This window comes from Scyliorhinus torazame, chromosome 5, assembly GCF_047496885.1.
Source record: "Scyliorhinus torazame isolate Kashiwa2021f chromosome 5, sScyTor2.1, whole genome shotgun sequence".
Taxonomy (NCBI): Eukaryota; Metazoa; Chordata; class Chondrichthyes; order Carcharhiniformes; family Scyliorhinidae; genus Scyliorhinus; species Scyliorhinus torazame.
The window spans coordinates 261,454,835-261,473,965 of record NC_092711.1 but is presented as its reverse complement, the minus strand read 5'-3'; the positions used below and the strand labels follow the sequence as shown (position 1 = coordinate 261,473,965).

Below are 19,131 nucleotides of genomic sequence, written 5' to 3'. Positions count from 1 at the left end.
ATTGCCTGACTCCATCCCTGCCTCCAATCATCTGCTGCTCAAACCCTTATTTGCGCCTTTGTAACCTCTACGCTTGAACAGTCCAATGAACAGTCAGCCTCCTATATTTTACCAGATATAAATTTGAGCTCAGCCAAAACTCTGCTGCCCATTTCCTAGTTCAAAAATCGCTCCTTTACTCGCTGACTTGCACTGGCCACATCTTCAAACCAATGGGTTTTTCTTGAGAAGGGAAGTACCTTTGCAGACAAATGCAAACTATACTCCACGTCACTGAAATTTTAAAAAAGTAACACCCAATCAGGTTTTGCAACATCTGGGGATCGAAATGGTTAATCTTTCAGGTCGATAAACCTTCATCAGAACACCACTGAACTGGCTGACCTGTAGATACTGATAACATATCGTTGAAAAGGCAGGAATTGATTGCAAAGGCTGCATGCACGAAATAAACAGAATTTGGTTGCTCTCAAATGAGGTGAAGCAACAAAGTGTGAGGTATTAAACAGCCACTGAGCCGCAACGAGGCAGCCGGAACCTCGCTTTTGCAACTTCGAATTTTCTAATCCAATAAGGCGCAGTTTTTCAAAGTTTGCAATGTGACATTTTTAAAAAAGTTTCGAAACAAGAAGCAAAAAAAAAAAAAACCAGCCAGGACAATACAGTGCGGACTCGCTGGATCGGAATTTAGTTCTACTATTTGGAGAATATTTTTCCTCTGTCCCCTCCCCCCGCTCGGGTTGGACTATCTTTGTCCTCGGCTCACTGGGAGGAGAGCTTCTGGAGCCTGCGTTGAAGTGACGCTCTGTGGGGTGAGGTGAACAAGAGTATCGGCTGACACTGAGTTCAGGACACCGTGTAAGTGTGGGAGAACAGTTTTGTATAGCATTGCTTTTTTTGTTGTCCGTCCAGGAAAGGATCTAACATCGTACTCTTCGCAAAATATTCATTTTCTAAATGGGGGAGAAACCTGGCTCAGTTGTTTGTGAAGCTGCCCATTTCCTAGAGCTAGAGTTACCCTCGGCGGTAACTCAAGTGCAGCCTTTTTTGCCAGGTTGGGTGAGGTATGTGAGAGAGTGCTCATGGAGTCGGTAAGGTGGTTCCTGACCCTCTGTTATTGGCGCCTTGGATCGGTGTTCATTATGTCACTGTGCAAAACGATGCCCACAAACTTATTGTATTTTCTTTTCATGTACTGAATGATCTGTTTGAGCTGCTCTCAGGAAAAAAAAACTTTTCACTGTACCTCGGTACATGTGACAATAAACAAATCCAATCCATTGAACCAACCGGTCGTGTGAATGCCCAAATATGAGAAATTTAGCCCAAACTCAGGAGGTTGCTTGTGAATAGCATTCTTCACCCTCCTGCCACCTGTTGATATTTGGAATTTCAGTTAAAGTGTACATTCTAGTTACCTTTACACTTCTTACAATTGGCAGATTTTAAATAACTGGTGACAAGATTAACTTGATTCAGTCAGGATGGAGGGCGTGTTTCAGTCTTCGAAATACTGTATCGGCAATTGTTTACAGAATTAATACGAAATTATAGATTGAGTTTATTTCTAATTCTAACAATAAATTAGTGTAATATATAATAGCTTACTCCATTAACAACTTATTCAGTCTCTTGCATTAATTATCCATTTACACTGACTTCCAAAAGAATGCTTCCTGGCACTTGAAAAACGCATAATTCTATTGTTTGGTCGAAAAGCACTCAATTTAATATCATTAATTGTGAAAATTATGTCTAATATAAATTCTCAGATTGTTCATTGTGCAACATCTAATCTATCATTTGCATCGTGTGACTATCTCACAATCTGTTTTCACACTTAAATTTGCTACTTTTAATAATGGTACAAATTATTGTCACTTGGCTCATCCCATTATGAAATTGTTACCTTGATTTGTATTAAAACAGGTTCAGATTAATAGAATATATGGTTATAGAATAACTACAGTGCAGAAGGAGGCCATTCGGCCCATCGTGTCTGCACTGACCCTCAGAAAGCACACCCTACTCAGGCCCACTCCCCCACCTAACGTTTGGACACTAAGGGGCAATTTAGCATGGCTAATCCACCTCACCTGCACATCTTTGGACTGTGGGAGGAAACCGGAGCACCCAAAGGAAACCCACCCAGACACTGGGAGAATGTGCATCCTCCACACAGTCAAACCCACCCAGTCACTGGGAGAATGTGTAACCTTCACACAGCCACCCAAGGTCGGAATCGAACCTGGGTGCCTGAGGCAATAGTGCTAACCACTACCGCCTTGCCGCCCATGTAAAATGTTTAAGCAAATGTTTATTTAAGTGTGCTGCTCAAAGTGTCTCTTGCTGCAAGTTGCACCCTTTGCTTCAGGTGGTAATATTTCAGACGTTTAAATTACAATAATGATGAAAAACTTGCTTCTTGTCTGGCTTAAAATGGGCCTTTGACCAGAACTGGTTTTAAGCAACTTCTGAAGTCTGGCTGCGTAGAGCATCTGTTGGAAATAAGAGATTTGTTGCATGTGAGGTAGCAATTATACACTGACAAAAAGTCACATGATTTATATAATTATGCATTGCAGTGGTTCCATGGTTATAGTCTCTATCCCTTTCCTACTTAATGATGTCCTTCAACTGATATTTACCACTTCTACATTTCTCATAGTGGTATACAGAGTACAATGAAAGGAACTTTAGTTTGTGTGGATGGGGTTGCATGGTTACAAAGCATCATCTTAAATACTTTGGTTTCTCTGATTTATCTTTGGAGTGTACTTTATTCTTTTTTTCCCACCTCAGTCTGCATCACTCTCTATCTCATACTTGTCTTGACAATCGTGGTACATTTGCCATTGCTTTATTCATTGATTGCATTAACATCCCAGTAATGTATTTAGTATGGCCACCCTTTTCCTTCACAGATAAGACTTACAAACAGCAAGTCCTGCTACAGTTTGAATGGCTAGTCTTGTAGCCAGTCATTAAAATGTTTCTGGGAGTTGTTAACAGAGCTGCAAGCCGGGAGCTGCAGTCCTTGCTGAGTTTCATGTTTTGTGTGCGATGGTATATGTTTTCGGAACAAGGTGTTAAAAGTTCAATTTTGGCCAGAAATTACTGTTGTTAATGATAATGGATGAATGTTTAACATTTTTAAATCACTTTCGCCTCTTAATCTCCCTGTGAAATACCAAAGGAACATCAGATGATGAAAGAGAGACTGTGGCATAGTGGTAATGTCAATGGAATTGTATTCTGAAGGCCAAAATTAATGCTGTGGAGCTCCAATCCCATCATGGCAGCAACAGAATTCAAATTCATAAAAATCTGGAATCGAAAGCTACTTCGAGTTGGTGCCACTAATTATTGATTATTGTTCACATTGACATTTTTTTTTTTTTAAATAATATTTTATTGAAAATTTTTGGTCAACCAACACAGTACATTGTGCATCCTTTACACAACATTATAACAATACAGATAATAATGACCTTTTTTATTTAAACAAGAACAAAAGAAAACAACAACAAATAAATAAATATTAAATAACAAAAAATAAAAACTAGCCCTAATTGGCAACTGCCTTGTCTCAGGCCACACACCCCCCCCCCACCCCCCACCCCCCAAGTCCTGGGCTGCTGCTGCTGCCTTCTTTGTTCTCCCCGATCTATCTTTCCGCAAGATATTCGACGAACGGTTGCCACCGCCTAGTAAACCCTTGAGCCGACCCCCTTAGGACGAACTTAATCCGCTCTAACTTTATGAACCCCGCCATATCATTTATCCAGGTCTCCACCCCCGGGGGCTTGGCTTCTTTCCACATTAGCAATATTCTGCGCCGGGCTACTAGGGACGCAAAGGCCAAAACATCGGCCTCTTTCGCCTCCTGCACTCCCGGCTCTTGTGCAACCCCAAATATAGCCAACCCCCAGCTTGGTTCGACCCGGACTCCTACTACTTTCGAAAGCACCTTTGTCACCCCCATCCAAAACCCCTGTAGTGCCGGGCATGACCAAAACATATGGGTATGATTCGCTGGGCTTCTCGAGCACCTCGCACACCTATCCTCCACCCCAAAAAATTTACTGAGCCGTGTTCCAGTCATATGTGCCCTGTGTAATACCTTAAACTGAATCAGGCTTAGCCTGGCGCACGAGGACGACGAGTTTACCCTGTTTAGGGCATCTGCCCACATTCCCTCCTCAATCTCCTCCCCTAGCTCTTCTTCCCATTTCCCTTTTAGTTCGTCCATCATAGTCTCCCCTTCGTCTCTCATTTCCCTATATATATCCGACACCTTACCGTCCCCCACCCATTTCTTTGAGATGATTCTGTCCTGCACCTCTTGTGTCGGGAGCTGCGGGAATTCCCTCACCTGCTGCCTCGCAAAAGCCCTCAATTGCATATACCTGAATGCATTCCCTTGGGGCAACCCATATTTCTCAGTCAGCGCTCCCAGACTCGCAAACTTCCCATCCACAAATAGATCTTTCAATTGCGTTATACCTGCTCTTTGCCACATTCCATATCCCCCATCCATTCCCCCCGGGGCAAACCTATGGTTGTTTCTTATCGGGGACCCCCCCAGTGCTCCGGTCTTTCCCCTATGTCGTCTCCACTGTCCCTAAATCTTCAGTGTAGCTACCACCACCGGACTCGTGGTATAGTTCCTTGGTGAGAACGGCAATGGGGCTGTCACCATAGCCTGCAGGCTGGTCCCCCTACAGGACGCCCTCTCTAATCTCTTCCACGCCGCTCCTTCCTCCTCTCCCATCCACTTACTCACCATTGAAATATTAGCGGCCCAATAATACTCACTTAGGCTCGGTAGTGCCAGCCCCCCCCTATCCCTACTACGCTGTAAGAATCCCTTCCTCACTCTCGGAGTCTTCCCGGCCCAAACAAAACCCATAATACTCTTTTCTATCCTTTTGAAAAAAGCCTTCGTGATCACCACCGGGAGACACTGAAACACAAAAAGGAATCTCGGGAGGACCACCATCTTAACTGCCTGCACCCTCCCTGCCATTGACAATGCTACCATGTCCCATCTCTTGAAATCTTCCTCCATCTGTTCCACCAACCGCGTCAAATTTAGCCTGTGCAATGTGCCCCAATTCTTAGCTATCTGGATCCCCAGGTAACGAAAGTCTCTTGTTACCTTCCTCAACGGTAGGTCTTCTATTTCTCTACTCTGCTCCCCTGGATGCACCACAAACAGCTCACTCTTTCCCATGTTCAATTTATACCCTGAAAAATCCCCAAACTCCCCAAGTATCCGCATTATTTCTGGCATCCCCTCCGCTGGATCCGCCACATATAGTAGCAGATCATCCGCATATAAAGATACCCGGTGTTCTTCTCCTCCCCTAAGTATTCCCCTCCATCCCTTGGAACCTCTCAGCGCTATCGCCAGGGGCTCAATCACCAGTGCAAACAGTAATGGGGACAGAGGACATCCCTGCCTTGTCCCTCTATGGAGCCGAAAATATGCCGATCCCCGTCCATTCGTGACCACACTCGCCACTGGGGCCCTATACAACAGCTGCACCCATCTAACATACCCCTCTCCGAACCCAAATCTCCTCAACACCTCCCACAGATAATCCCACTCCACTCTATCAAATGCTTTCTCGGCATCCATCGCCACTACTATCTCCGTTTCACCCTCTGGTGGGGCCATCATCATTACCCCTAACAACCTCCGTATGTTCGTGTTCAGCTGTCTCCCCTTCACAAACCCAGTTTGGTCCTCATGAACCACCCCCGGGACACATTCCTCTATTCTCATTGCCATTACCTTGGCCAAGACCTTGGCATCTACATTGAGGAGGGAGATTGGTCGGTAGGACCCGCATTGTAGCGGATCCTTTTCCTTCTTTAAAAGAAGCGATATCGTTGCTTCTGACATAGTCGGGGGCAGTTGTCCCCTTTCCTTTGCCTCGTTGAAGGTCCTCGTCAGTAGCGGGGCGAGCAAGTCCAAATATTTTCTGTAAAATTCAACTGGGAATCCGTCCGGTCCCGGGGCCTTTCCCGTCTGCATGTTCCTAATTCCTTTCACCACTTCTTCTACCGTGATCTGTGCTCCCAATCCCATCCTTTCCTGCTCTTCCACCTTGGGAATTTCCAGCCGATCCAAAAACTCCATCATTCTCTCCCTCCCATCCGGGGGTTGAGCTTCATACAATTTTTTATAAAATGTCTTAAACACTTCATTCACTCTCTCCGCTCCCCGCTCCGTCTCTCCATCTTCGTCTCTCACCCCCCCTATTTCCCTCGCTGCTCCCCTTTTCCTCAATTGGTGTGCCAGCAATCTGCTCGCCTTCTCTCCATATTCATACTGTACACCCTGCGCCTTCCTCCATTGTGCCTCTGCAGTGCCTGTGGTCAGCAAGTCAAATTCCACATGCAGCCTTTGCCTTTCCCTATACAGTCCCTCCTCCGGTGCTTCCGCATACTGTCTGTCCACCCTCAAAAGTTCTTGCAACAACCGCTCCCGTTCCTTACTCTCCTGCTTCCCTTTATGTGTCCTTATTGATATCAGCTCCCCCCTAACCACCGCCTTCAACGCCTCCCAGACCACTCCCACCTGAACCTCCCCATTGTCATTGAGTTCCAAGTACTTTTCAATGCATCCCCTCACCCTTAAGCACACCCCCTCATCCGCCATTAGTCCCATATCCATTCTCCAGGGTGGACGCCCTCTTGTTTCCTCCCCTATCTCCAAGTCTACCCAGTGTGGGGCATGATCCGAAATGGCTATAGCCGTATATTCCGTTCCCCTCACCCTCGGGATCAATGCCCTACCCAACACAAAAAAGTCTATGCGTGAATAGACTTTATGGACATAGGAGAAAAACGAGAACTCCTTACTCCTAGGTCTACTGAATCTCCACGGGTCCACCCCTCCCATCTGCTCCATAAAATCCTTAAGCACCTTGGCTGCTGCCGGCCTCCTACCAGTCCTGGACTTCGACCTATCCAGCCTTGGTTCCAACACCGTGTTAAAGTCTCCCCCCATTATCAACTTTCCGGTCTCTAGGTCTGGGATGCGTCCAAGCATTCGCCTCATAAAATTGGCATCGTCCCAATTCGGGGCATACACGTTTACCAACACCACCATCTCTCCCTGTAATTTGCCACTCACCATCACGTATCTGCCCCCGTTATCCGCCACTATAGTCTTTGCCTCGAACATTACCCGCTTCCCCACTAATATAGCCACCCCCCTGTTTTTCGCATCCAGCCCCGAATGGAACACCTGCCCTACCCATCCTTTGCGCAACCTAACCTGATCTATCAGTTTCAGGTGCGTTTCCTGTAACATGACCACATCTGCTTTAAGTTTCTTAAGGTGTGCGAGTACTCGTGCCCTCTTTATCGGCCCGTTAAGCCCCCTCACGTTCCACGTGATCAGCCGAGTTGGGGGGCTTCCCACCCCCCCCCCTTGCCGGTTAGCCATCATCTTTTTCCAGCTTCTCGCCCAGTTCCCACGCGGCTGTATTTCTCCCAGACGGTGCCCCCCCGCCCATCCTTTCCCGCACCCACTCCCCCCTTTCCCCAGCAGCAGCAACCCAGTAATTCCCCCCCCCCCCCCCCCCCCCCCCGCTAGACCCCCCGCTAGCGTAATTACTCCCCCCATGTTGCTCCCAGAAGTCAGCAAACTCTGGCTGACCTCGGCTTCCCCCCGTGATCACGGCTCGCCCCGTGCGGCGCCCCCTCCTTCCTGCTTCTCTCTTCCCGCCATAATTATCATAGCGCGGGAACCAAGCCCGCGCCTCTCCCTCGGCCCCGCCCCCCATGGCCAACGCCCCATCTCCTCTCCCTCCCCACCTCCCCCCATCACCACCTGTGGGAGAAAGAAAAGTTACCATACCGCAGGATTAATCATACAATCCCTCTTCGCCCCCCCCCCCCCCCCCACTCGTCCCACCACTTTGTCCAAACGTTCATTTTCGTAGTCCAATCATTCCAATTTTTCTTCTACAATAAAAGTCCACGCTTCATCCGCCGTCTCAAAGTAGTGGTGCCTCCCTTGATATGTGACCCACAGTCTTGCCGGTTGCAGCATTCCAAACTTTATCTTTTTTTTGTGAAGTACCGCTTTGGCCCGATTAAAGCTCGCCCTCCTTCTCGCCACCTCCGCACTCCAATCTTGATAGACGCGGATCACCGCGTTCTCCCATTTACTACACCGAGTTTTCTTCGCCCATCTAAGGACCATTTCTCTATCCTTAAAACGGAGAAATCTCACCACTATGGCTCTGGGAGCTTCTCCTGCTCTCGGTCCTCGCACCATAACTCGGTATGCTCCCTCCACCTCCAACGGACCCGTCGGGGCCTCCACTCCCATTAACGAGTGCAGCATCGTGCTCACATATGCCCCGACGTCCGCCCCCTCCACACCTTCAGGAAGGCCAAGAATCCTCAAGTTGTTCCTCCTTGCGTTATTTTCCAGTGCCTCCAACCTCTCCACAGATCGTTTCTGGTGTGCCTCCTGTATCTCCGACTTCACCACCAGGCCCTGTATGTCGCTTTCATTCTCTGCTGCTTTCGCCTTCACGACCCGAAGCTCCTGCTCCTGGGTCTTTTGTTCCTCTTTCAGCCCTTCAATCGCCTGTAATATCGGGGCCAACAACTCTTTCTTCATTTCCTTTTTTATCTCCTCCACGCAGCGTTTCAAAAACTCTTGTTGTTCAGGGCCCCATATGAAACTGCCACCTTCCGACGCCATCTTGGTTTCTGCTTGCCTTCCTTGCCGTTGTTCCAAAGGATCCGCTGCAATCCGGCCACTTTCCTCTCCTTTTTCCATCCGTGTCCAGGGGGAACACCCTTCTGGTTTACCGCACGGTGTTTTCAGCCGTTAAAATTGCCGTTGGGGCTCCTATCAAGAGCCCAAAAGTCCGTTTCACAGGGAGCTGCCGAAACGTGCGACTCAGCTGGTCATCGCCGCACCCGGAAGTCCACATTGACATTTATTAACGTACATAAGGTGTAGGGGCGGACATAGGCCATTTCGGCCTACATGTCTGCTCTGCCATTCAATGAGATCATGACTCATCATCTCTCCGTCATACAGTGAGAGGTGGGGATCTTCTCCGTGTTCACTACTAACAGTGCCTTAGATACATAACTGCCCATATGTAGGAGTACTTGGACAACATTCAAGCTTAGGCTGTTAAGTGGCAAGAAACATTTGTGCTATACAAGTGCCAGGCAATAACCATCTCCAAGACAAGAGAATTTAACCAGCTTCCCTGACATTTATTAGCAGTCATTGAATCAGGACACGATGAGATAAAGCAACATTCTGCTAAACATGGGATATCGTCTATAAATTGGTACATGGTAAGGATTAGGAGCTGATAAAATCTAACTATGTGAAATTTATTCAACTATGTCTCTAATAATCTGGGAGATTTTCGGCTTGCCATTGGTATTTCATACAATCTATGGCACGGAGCCAGGCCCTTCAGCTCAAACTGGTCCATGCCACCCAACAAGATCATCTAAACTAACCCCATTTGGCCCATAATCCTCCAAACCTTTCCTATCTATGTATCTATCCAAATGCCTTTTAAATGTTGTCAATCTCCCTGCCTCAACCTTCCTCCGGCAGCTCATTCCACACACTCCAAGGTCCCTCTGTTCCACGATACTCCCTAATGTCCTACCATTCACCGTGAATGTCTACCTTGATTTGACTTTCCAAAATGCAACACCTCACACTTATCTGTATTGAACTCCATTTGCCATTTCTCGGCCCACTTCCCCAGCTGATCAAGATCCTGCTGCAATTTTTGATAACCTTCGTCAGGTAGACACAGTCAGTGTCTACAATACCACCTATTTTAGTGTCGTCTGCAAACTTACTGATCATGCCTCATACATTCTCATCCAAATCATTGATATAGATAACAACCAGCAATGGGCCCAGCACTGACCCCTGAGGCACACCACTAGTCACAGGCCTCCAGTCCGACAAGCATCCTTCCACCATTGTCCTCTGCTTCCGACCATCAAGCCAATTGTATATCCTGCCCTCATCAACCTTCCTGGTCACTTCATCAAAGAACTCTAATAAATGTGTACAGCGTGATCTCCCATGCACAAAGCTGTGCTGACTACACCTAATCAAACCCTGTCTTTCCAAATGCCTGAATACCTTCTCCCTCAGAATCCTCTCTAGTAACTTACCCACCACAGATGTTAGGCTTACCGGTCTATGTTCCCCATTTTATCTTTGCAGCCCTTCTTAAATAAGGGCACAATATTTACTACCTTCCCGTTTTCTGGTACCTCACCCATGGCTAACAATGAGGCAAATATCTCAACCAGGGCTCCCGTAATTTCTTCTCTAACCTCAGTGTTCTTGGATATACCTGGTCGGCCAGGAAATTTATCCACCTTCATACGTTTTAATACGCCCATCACCTCCTCTACTGTAATGCAAACTGTTTCCAATATATCGTCACTAACCCTCCCAGGTTCCCAAGTCTTCATGTCTTTCTCCATGGTAAATACAGGAGAAATATTCATTGAGAATCTCGCCATCTCCTGCGGTTCCACGCATATGTGTCCATCTTGGTCCTTAAGTGGTCCTATTCTCGCTCTAGGGGCTGGGTTAGCACAGTGGGCTAAACAGCTGGCTTGTAATGCAGAACAATGCCAGCAGCGCGGGTTCAATTCCCGTACCAGTCTCCCCGAACAGGCGCTGGAATGTGGTGACTGGGGCTTTTCACAGTAACTTAATTGAAGTCTACTTGTGACAATAAGATTATTATTATTATTATTATTATTATTACTATTATTCTAGTTATTTTTCCTTTAATATATTTCAAGAAACCCTTTGGGTTCACCTTCATCCTCGGTATTTATAGTAATAAAATGAAGCGGCCTATAACCATAGCAACAGAATGTTTGGAAGAGAGCGGGAGGACCTAAAATGCACCTTGTTGGCCACACATTTGTCACATACATGTATCTTCCAATTCTCCGTGACGCCAGCGGAGAAACATGCTGGTCGAGAACCGATCTGGACCAGTTGTGGTGTGCAAAAGTCAGGACTTGAGGGCCTTGCTCAGTTGCGGACAGCAGATGAGAAAGCCTACGGCTATTGGTCCCTGGAGCTGCACATGGGTGGAGCCTCATCCACGTGTCTCCTCAACAACGCAACTTGGTGGGGGTTCTCCATGCAGCAACTTTGACCTTGCTAAGACTGACTTCCAGGGACTTCAATGAGGCTTTATACCATCTCCCAGAGACCTGACCATTGGATGTGGGATCCTTGAGCTGCAGGATGGGTGGCAGCAGGAGATATGGAAGGGAGGCAAAGTGAAGGGATGGGAAAGTCCAAGTCTGGATGGGAGGGGAGGAATGTTGCTCACACAGGGTGTAGTGGAGCCAGTACTTGATTCCTGGGGAGTGAGCTCTGGTAGGAGTGATTGGACGTCAAAGTTACAGAGCACAGAGAGGGGTAGGAGGGTGAGGGTTTGATGGTATTGGATGAAGGGTTGTTAATTGGGGCACAGTGGTTGGCGTCAGTGGTGATGGGGAAAGGACATGGTAACTGGGGAGGGAAAATGTTGGGGGAGCTCATGAAAAACATGACTATATTCATGATGGTCAAATCGATGAAGATAGCCTCCCATTGAATGGGCACAGATACATCATGGAAGCTGCATCAGTGGGTGGGTGGAGATACAGATCATCTCAACTGGATAACTGAAAAGGAAGTGCAGCAGGCTGTATTGAATATGCTAGGGACCAGTATGATGCATTTAATGATTGAAGGCTCAATGTGCACAGGAGAGTGCTTGCATAAGACTCTGCTACCTACCCTTCTTCCTGCAATGTCACTTGTGACTGGATGTGTGCAGGGGAATGGCTTGGGGAAATGGGATGTGCTCGCCAAGTCTTTAGAAGGATTCCAGAAAAAAAACAATAGACATGTCTGCAAATATATTCACTGCATTGAATTGTGATAATTATGTGTTCACCTGTGCAAACAGTTGTGATCAAAATGTCTTGATTCCTCTTGGCCGACCAGTTTTCAGTGTTGTCTGACATCTGCAGCAGTGCTGGAGACAGCCTGCTGACTTGTTTGCCCTGTTGTCTTTGACTTCAACCATTATCCTTTGGAGCACCAAGCTCTGGATTGTCCCAGCTTCCTTTGGCTGTCCTCCTGTGGTCCAGCTGCTCCATCTGTGTTGACAAAGGATGAAGTTGAATGGGACCATAGGCAAAGGGGGCAGGTCAGGGTCTTTCATGCGTCGGTGCAGACACGATGGGCCAAAGGGCCTCTTATGCACTGTAGTATTCTGTGATTCTGATTCTGTTGCAAGGCTGATTCCAGAGGCTCATCATCGGATTTTGTCTTCACACGTGCCTCTTTTCCCAGCAGTCCTCTAAGTGCCAGGGAGATCGGCTGAACCTCCCTGCTGTGGACACACATCCGTATGATCACCTGCAAACCGTGGCACCCTTCCTAACCTAGCACAAATACCTACCATGGTGGGTGTTCCTGAGCTGGTGGTGAGTGCAAATGGTTACTGTGATGCCTCTACAGGTGTGCAGCTCTTGCCTTTTCCTCTGGACTGGGGGTAGTGCTGATACCTGAGAGGGAGTTCGCCTGCTCAGTGCTTGGCCTCTTCCTGGAGGCACCTGTAAATGAGAGCCTCCAACATGGAAGCACATTTGACTCTCCAGTTTCCATAGAATGAATGGGTCGTTACTCGATGGATGCTCAAGTTCGAGTTCCCCATCGTCAATGGCATGATCACGCTCCACTGCTGTGTTCCGATGCCCTTTTCTTGAACTCAGTAGAGATCTCAGATGTGGGCACCGCCCTCCCATATTCTGCCATTCTCTGCGGTTGTGATTGATCTTATCCTGCTCGAAGAGAACAGAACATGTGTTTGAGAGTTGCAAGTTGCATGCATTTCAACATTGGAATCTGGCTGATTTCTCATGCTTTCCCTTGTAAGTTGGCCTTCCGTTGTGTGGCAAGGCATCATTAGTGCGAATTGTGCAGAAGGCTTGTGGATCAGCTCCCTCCAGAGCACTGAGCCATCCACATGCAAGGAGAAGGCTTGGAGAAGCGTCTGATTTGTGGGGGCTGCTTGTTCATCTCCCCCCACCACTTCCATGCAGTGTTCTTTGTCTAGTCAACAGTGAAGGAAGGCAAAGTGGTCACTCCACCGCAGAGTGGATGCACTGTAGTGGAGCTGTGAGGCATGACTACACCGTGGCCACTGAGGCCCTTGTACCCTGGCATATTGGCCTCTTTATGGTTTATGCGACCATCCGGTGAGACTCCTCCTGTATTGTGATCCCAGACCAGACACCAACAGTGGCTAAGATACTGGTCAGAAACCCCAATATTTTACTTAATTTTGTAAGACTCAAGGAGTGATTTCACACAAAAATACTGATATGGTATATTATAATAATATTACTTATTGTCACAAGTAGGCTTCAATGAAGTTACTGTGAAAAGCCCCTAGTCGCCACATTCCGGCGCCTGTTCGGGGAGGCTGGTACGGGAATTGAACCCGCGCTGCTGGCCTTGTTCTGCATTGCAAGCCAGCTGTTTAGCCCACTGTGCTAAACCAGCCCGTATTAAATCAAACTTTATTACTAATACAGTATTAAAATATCTTTAACATCACACAAGAAAATAGCTTACAATTACCTCAAACAATACCAATTAATTCAGTGACAGAATCCTTAACTGTTATCTTTAATTCCATTGAAACAACAGAACCATCTTTGCTCCAAATCCACTTTTAAATACATTACAGCAAGTATTCCTGTGTCTGCTTACAGAGATGTCTTGAAACTCCACTTTGAGAAAAAGAAACCTTTGAGACTGCTTTCAAGAAAGAGCCCTGACCCTGTCAGACTAATGCAGAAACTCTGCCTGTTTTCCTTCAGAAGCTACTTCTCCGCTTGTTTCAGCTTGACTTCCAGCCACAAAACTAACTCGCTGAACTTTGGAAGGTAGCTGCTAGTCTGTCTATACACAGATCTTTAACAGAATTGTATTAAGAGCAGGCGTTTGGACTCCTGTTTACATCTCAATCTAAAATTCTAACATCTGACTATTTCAGCCCTTGTCTCCTCCCATTAGCTGAAACACAATGTCCCCAACTATCTACTCCCCAGGGAACCCTCTTAATCCAAACAAAAATCCATTAGCCCAAGCTTTTACAATTCTTTAATTATACCACTGGCTCCCAGAAAGCCTAGCTGTCTTGCAAGCCAGGATTTTTTAAAAAAACAGCAGCAGTTCATACACACACTAATCCAGGCTTTTAACCCTTACTGCACCAAATACATAATACTAATTCTCCAAGTTTCCTATATTCATCACACGTGGCAGAACAAACGTTAATTCTCTTCTGGCCAACCTCTTGTGTACTCCCTGGGCACACATGGATCAGGAGGACACGCAGGAATGTGTCACTAAACTTAGGTGCTGGCCCCACGGCTCTCCTTCCAGACTTCCCACTGTTAGTATTGTGCAGAAGACCAGGCGCCATTTATGATGGTGAGGTCTGCGCTATCCAGCCTGCCCCGTCGTGGAATACATCACTATGGCTGCATAATTTAATGAGACCTGTGTGGAAGGTACCACGGGATTTCATATCTGCCTCTGCCACAGGATATACTCCCCATCCCTATCACAGGACTGCATCTCTGATGGGAGAATTCCGCCCACCGCAGTGTGATGTAACTGAGAGCATATACTGGACCATATTATTTAAGGTCTCCTTGAAGACCTGGTTCTGTACTGTTACAATTGAAGTCTGGTGTGCTCCATTAGAACAAGCGACCAGTCCCAACAGATCACTGTTGATGATTGAGAGTAAATTGCATCATTGACAGTTGGCCTGGTTAGATTTGTCCTTTTTGTGGATAGGACATACCTAGGTAATTGTTCTACGTTGTAGAATAATTACCAGTGTTGTCATACTGAAGCTTGGCTAGAGGCATGGCAAATTCTGGAGAACAGATTATCTACACTACACTACAACCATGATCAAACAGTGGGTAGCACTGTTGATTCACAACTCCAGGGTCCTAGGTTCAATTCCCGTTTGGGTCACTGTCTGTGCGGAGTCTGCACATCCTCCCCGTGTGTGCGTGGGTTTCCTCCGGGTGCTCTGGTTTCCTCCCACAAGTCCCAAAAGACGTGCTGTTGGGTAATTTGGACATTCTGAATTCTCCCTCTATGTACCCGAACAGGTGCCGGAAAGTGGCATCTAGGGGCTTTACACAATAACTTAATTGCAGTGTTAATGTAAGCCTACTTGTGACAATAAAGATTATTATTATAATATAGGGCCCAGATCCATTTGGTATGCCCTGTGCACTCAATCATAACTTGATGGCATATCACATTGGCTGAAGACTGGGATCTGTGATGTTTGGGATCCCAGAATTATGCCTGTCTAATACTAATTGTGTTTGAATATGCACAGAAGTTGGTTGAATGTGTGGAAGGAGTGGGTGCTTTTATAAATGTTCCCCAAGGATTGAATCAAAAACTGAAAACCAAAATTGGTTTGTTGCAAACCCACAACATGTTTATGCGAGGTTTGCATGCGTGGAATGCCTCTCACTTCGTTTGTAACATTAGATTGTCAGTTCATATAGCTGAAAGAGGAGGGGTTTCTAACTGCAGAGCTTGTGACATTGGGAAGAGCCTAGCTTGAGATTTTGTCACAAAACAACCACTTGTTTACCTCCTAGCAAATGCATAAACTATCTTGCACATTGTGAGCTGCATCTGTTATATAATTGATATGGGTGATTTTGTGTATATCAGTGAAACTAATGAATGACTGTAATTAATCCAGCAAAGTCAGCCAATTAAGTGGCTGAACAATTATTATCCAACTTGGACATGAGCAAAATGGTGATGATGTGCAATACTCGTTGTTATGGGGTGAATTTTAAGCTAACGTTCATCTACATTCACTGCCATCTGCAGACCAGTTCATAGTATTTGCCTAGCTAAGTTGCTTTTCTTATCTAGTAACAGAAGCATAGATCTACTATTTGGTTAGTTCCATTGATTCATTTTATAATTATTGAGGATGACAAAAAAGTTGATTAATTGTGTTTTTCTCATGTTGGCTGATGTTGTGAATGGATCCTGTTAGGGATTGTTTAAAGACGAAATCTGAACACCCAAATTAACTGTTAGAATTAGATCTCAAAATGTCATGTTTTTAAACAAAAAGAAACTTTGTTATATAAAGAGAAATTAAGCAAAGCAAACACCACTAACTTAACACTATATAGCTTCAAATAGTTTTATGCTATAAACGGAGTTCTGTACTCTTTCCATCATTCATCCATTCAAGATAAGTTACTCCTTTTATCTTACTAAATTCAGTCACTTTTCTTGGGGCCAACTGAAAGGTATGCTACAGTCCTCCGGAATTCACTTTAATTTCTTCTCGGTGTTCCAGCTACCCTCCAAGTTATATTCTATGGAGCTCCTTCCATTAGCTTTTTGGTTACAGTTTTCTTTACAGACCTCCAACTGTCAGTTGCTTATGGGTTTCTGGCAAATTTCCAATTATCTTACCACAGCTTAACAAACCAACTCTGCTGACTTATTTTCTGCAATGTGGTTCTGTAAGGACCACTTCACATTTACTCCATTAACTGCAAGCCGTAGCAAATCTTACAGCTGCTTTCCCTCTCCAAATCCAAACTGAAATTGATTGAGCCCTACCCTCATCCCACGCAATGAAAGCCTGATTAGCATCAATTTACTTGGCTCTCGCCGCTCAATGAGTTGCAGCCTACCCAAGACAAAATCTGCCTCATGTCTGTTCTCTAAACTGAACTACTTGTTTCTGTCAGCAAACATATGCAGCCAAATTAAGCAAAAGTACCTTCTAACCAAGGCTCAGCCTGAATCACTATGGCAACATGGCACACTTTGGGATGGTTTAAACAGAAATGTAAACAAATTTTACCTTCAACATAACTCTTGGATTCTGCAACTCTCATGAACAACAATTTCTATCTCTAATGGAGTTTCACAACCCTCTTTCCCAGAATTGCTAGCTTCTTAATGGAGGTAGCGATAGGCGCTTTGCCTCGACGAAGAAGTCCAGAAATCGGTCACTCATTCAAGACTTCTCCCTACTATCATAGAATCATAGAATCATAGAATTTACAGTGCAGAAGGAGGCCATTCGGCCCATCGAGTCTGCACCAGCTCTTGGAAAGAGCACCCTACCCAAGGTTAACACCTCCACCCTATCCCCATAACCCAGTAACCCCACCCAACACTAAGGGCAATTTTGGACACTAAGGGCAATTTATCATGGCCAATCCACCTAACCTGCACATCTTTGGACTGTGGGAGGAAACCGGAGCACCCGGATGAAACCCACGCACACACGGGGAGGATGTGCAGACTCCGCACAGACTCTGATGGTGAAGGTAAGTAACCTTTTTAAAAAAAAAAAAAAAAAAAAATTAGTACCAAATTATTTTTTTCCAATTAAGGGGCAGTTTAGCACATCTTTGGGTTGTGGGAGCGAAACCCACGCAAACAGGGGGAGAATGTGCAAACTCCACACGGACAGTGACCCAGAGCCAGGATCGAACCTAGAGCCTCAGCACCATGAGGCTAACCGCTGCACCATCATGCTGCCCCAGGTAAGTTACCTTTTTTTTTCTTCTTTTTTTTTTTTCCTTTTCTTTTTTTTTAAAATCCACCCTCAGAAGTTCTTTCAACAACCGCTCCCTTTCCCTACCCTCCTGCTTTCCTTTATGTGCCCTAATAGATATCAGCTCCCCTCTAACCACTGCCTTCAGCGCCTCCCAGACCACTCCCACCTGAACCTCCCCATTATCATTGAGTTCCAAGTACCTTTCAATACACCCCCTCAGCCTTAAACACACCCCCTCATCTGCCAATAATCCCATGTCCATTCTCCAGGGTGAACGCTGTTCTTTTTCCTCCCTTATCTCCAGATCCACCCAATGTGGAGCGTGATCCGAAATAGCTATAGCCGTGTACTCCGTCCCCGTCAACTTCGGGATCAGTGCCCTTCCCAAATCAAAAAGTCTATCCGTGAATAAACTTTGTGGACATAGGAGAAAAACGAAAACTCCTTACTCCTAGGTCTGCTAAATCTCCAGGGGTCTACTCCTCCCATCTGCTCCATAAAGTCCTTAAGCACGCTAGCTGCAGCCGGCCTCCTTCCGGTCCTGGACCTCGATCTGTCCAGCCCTGGGTCCAGCACCGTATTAAAATCTCCACCCATTACCAACTTCCCCACCTCTAGGTCCGGGATACGTCCTAACATACACCTCATAAAGTTGGCATCATCCCAGTTCGGGGCATATACGTTCACTAAGACCACCACCTCCCCTTGCAATTTGCCACTCACCATCACGTATCTGCCCCCACTATCCGCCACTATGGTCTTTGCCTCAAACATTACCCGCTTCCCCACTAGTATAGCCACCCCCCTGTTTTTTGCGTCTAGCCCCAAATGAAACACCTGCCCCACCCATCCTTTGCGTAGTCTGACCTGGTCTATCAGTTTCAGACGCGTCTCCTGCAGCATAACCACATCTGCCTTAAGTTTCTTTAGGTGTGCGAGTACCCGTGCCCTCTTTATCGGCCCGTTCAGCCCTCTCACATTCCACGTGATCAGCCGGGTTGGGGGGCTCTTTACCCCCCCCCCCCCCCCCCCCCCTTTGTCGACTAGCCATCTCCTTTTTCAATCCAGCTCCTCACCCGGTTCCCACGTAGCCGTATCTCCCCCCCCAACGGCGCCCTCCCGCCCCGACCACCCCACCCCATACCAGCTCCCCCTTCTCCCCAGCAGCAGCAACCCAGTTAACCCCCCCCCCCCCCAGATCCCTCACTAGCGTAATTGCACCCCCCATGTTGCTCCCAGAAGTCAGCAAACTCTGGATGACCTCGGCTTCCCCCCGTGACCTCGGCTCCCACTGTGCGAGGCCCCCTCCTTCCTGCTTCCCTGTTCCCGCCATGATTACCATAGCGCGGGAACAAAGCCCGCGCTTCCCATTTGGCCCCGCCCCCAATGGCCGGCGCCCCCAGCTCCTCCTTCCCCCCCCCTCCCCCAC

At 46.7% G+C, this 19,131-nt stretch overlaps 1 protein-coding gene across 4 annotated transcripts in view; it reads left to right on the top strand.

The window, feature by feature from the left end:
• Positions 1-337: 337 nt before the first annotated feature.
• xkrx (XK related X-linked) overlaps positions 338-19,131 on the top strand; it is a 70,037-nt gene continuing 51,243 nt past the window's right edge. Inside the window, exon 1 of one of the 4 annotated variants that reach the window (XM_072505448.1) lies at positions 338-858. The gene's annotated coding sequence lies outside the window, so the exon portion shown is untranslated. The other 3 variants (XM_072505451.1, XM_072505449.1, XM_072505450.1) reach the window with 3 other exon arrangements.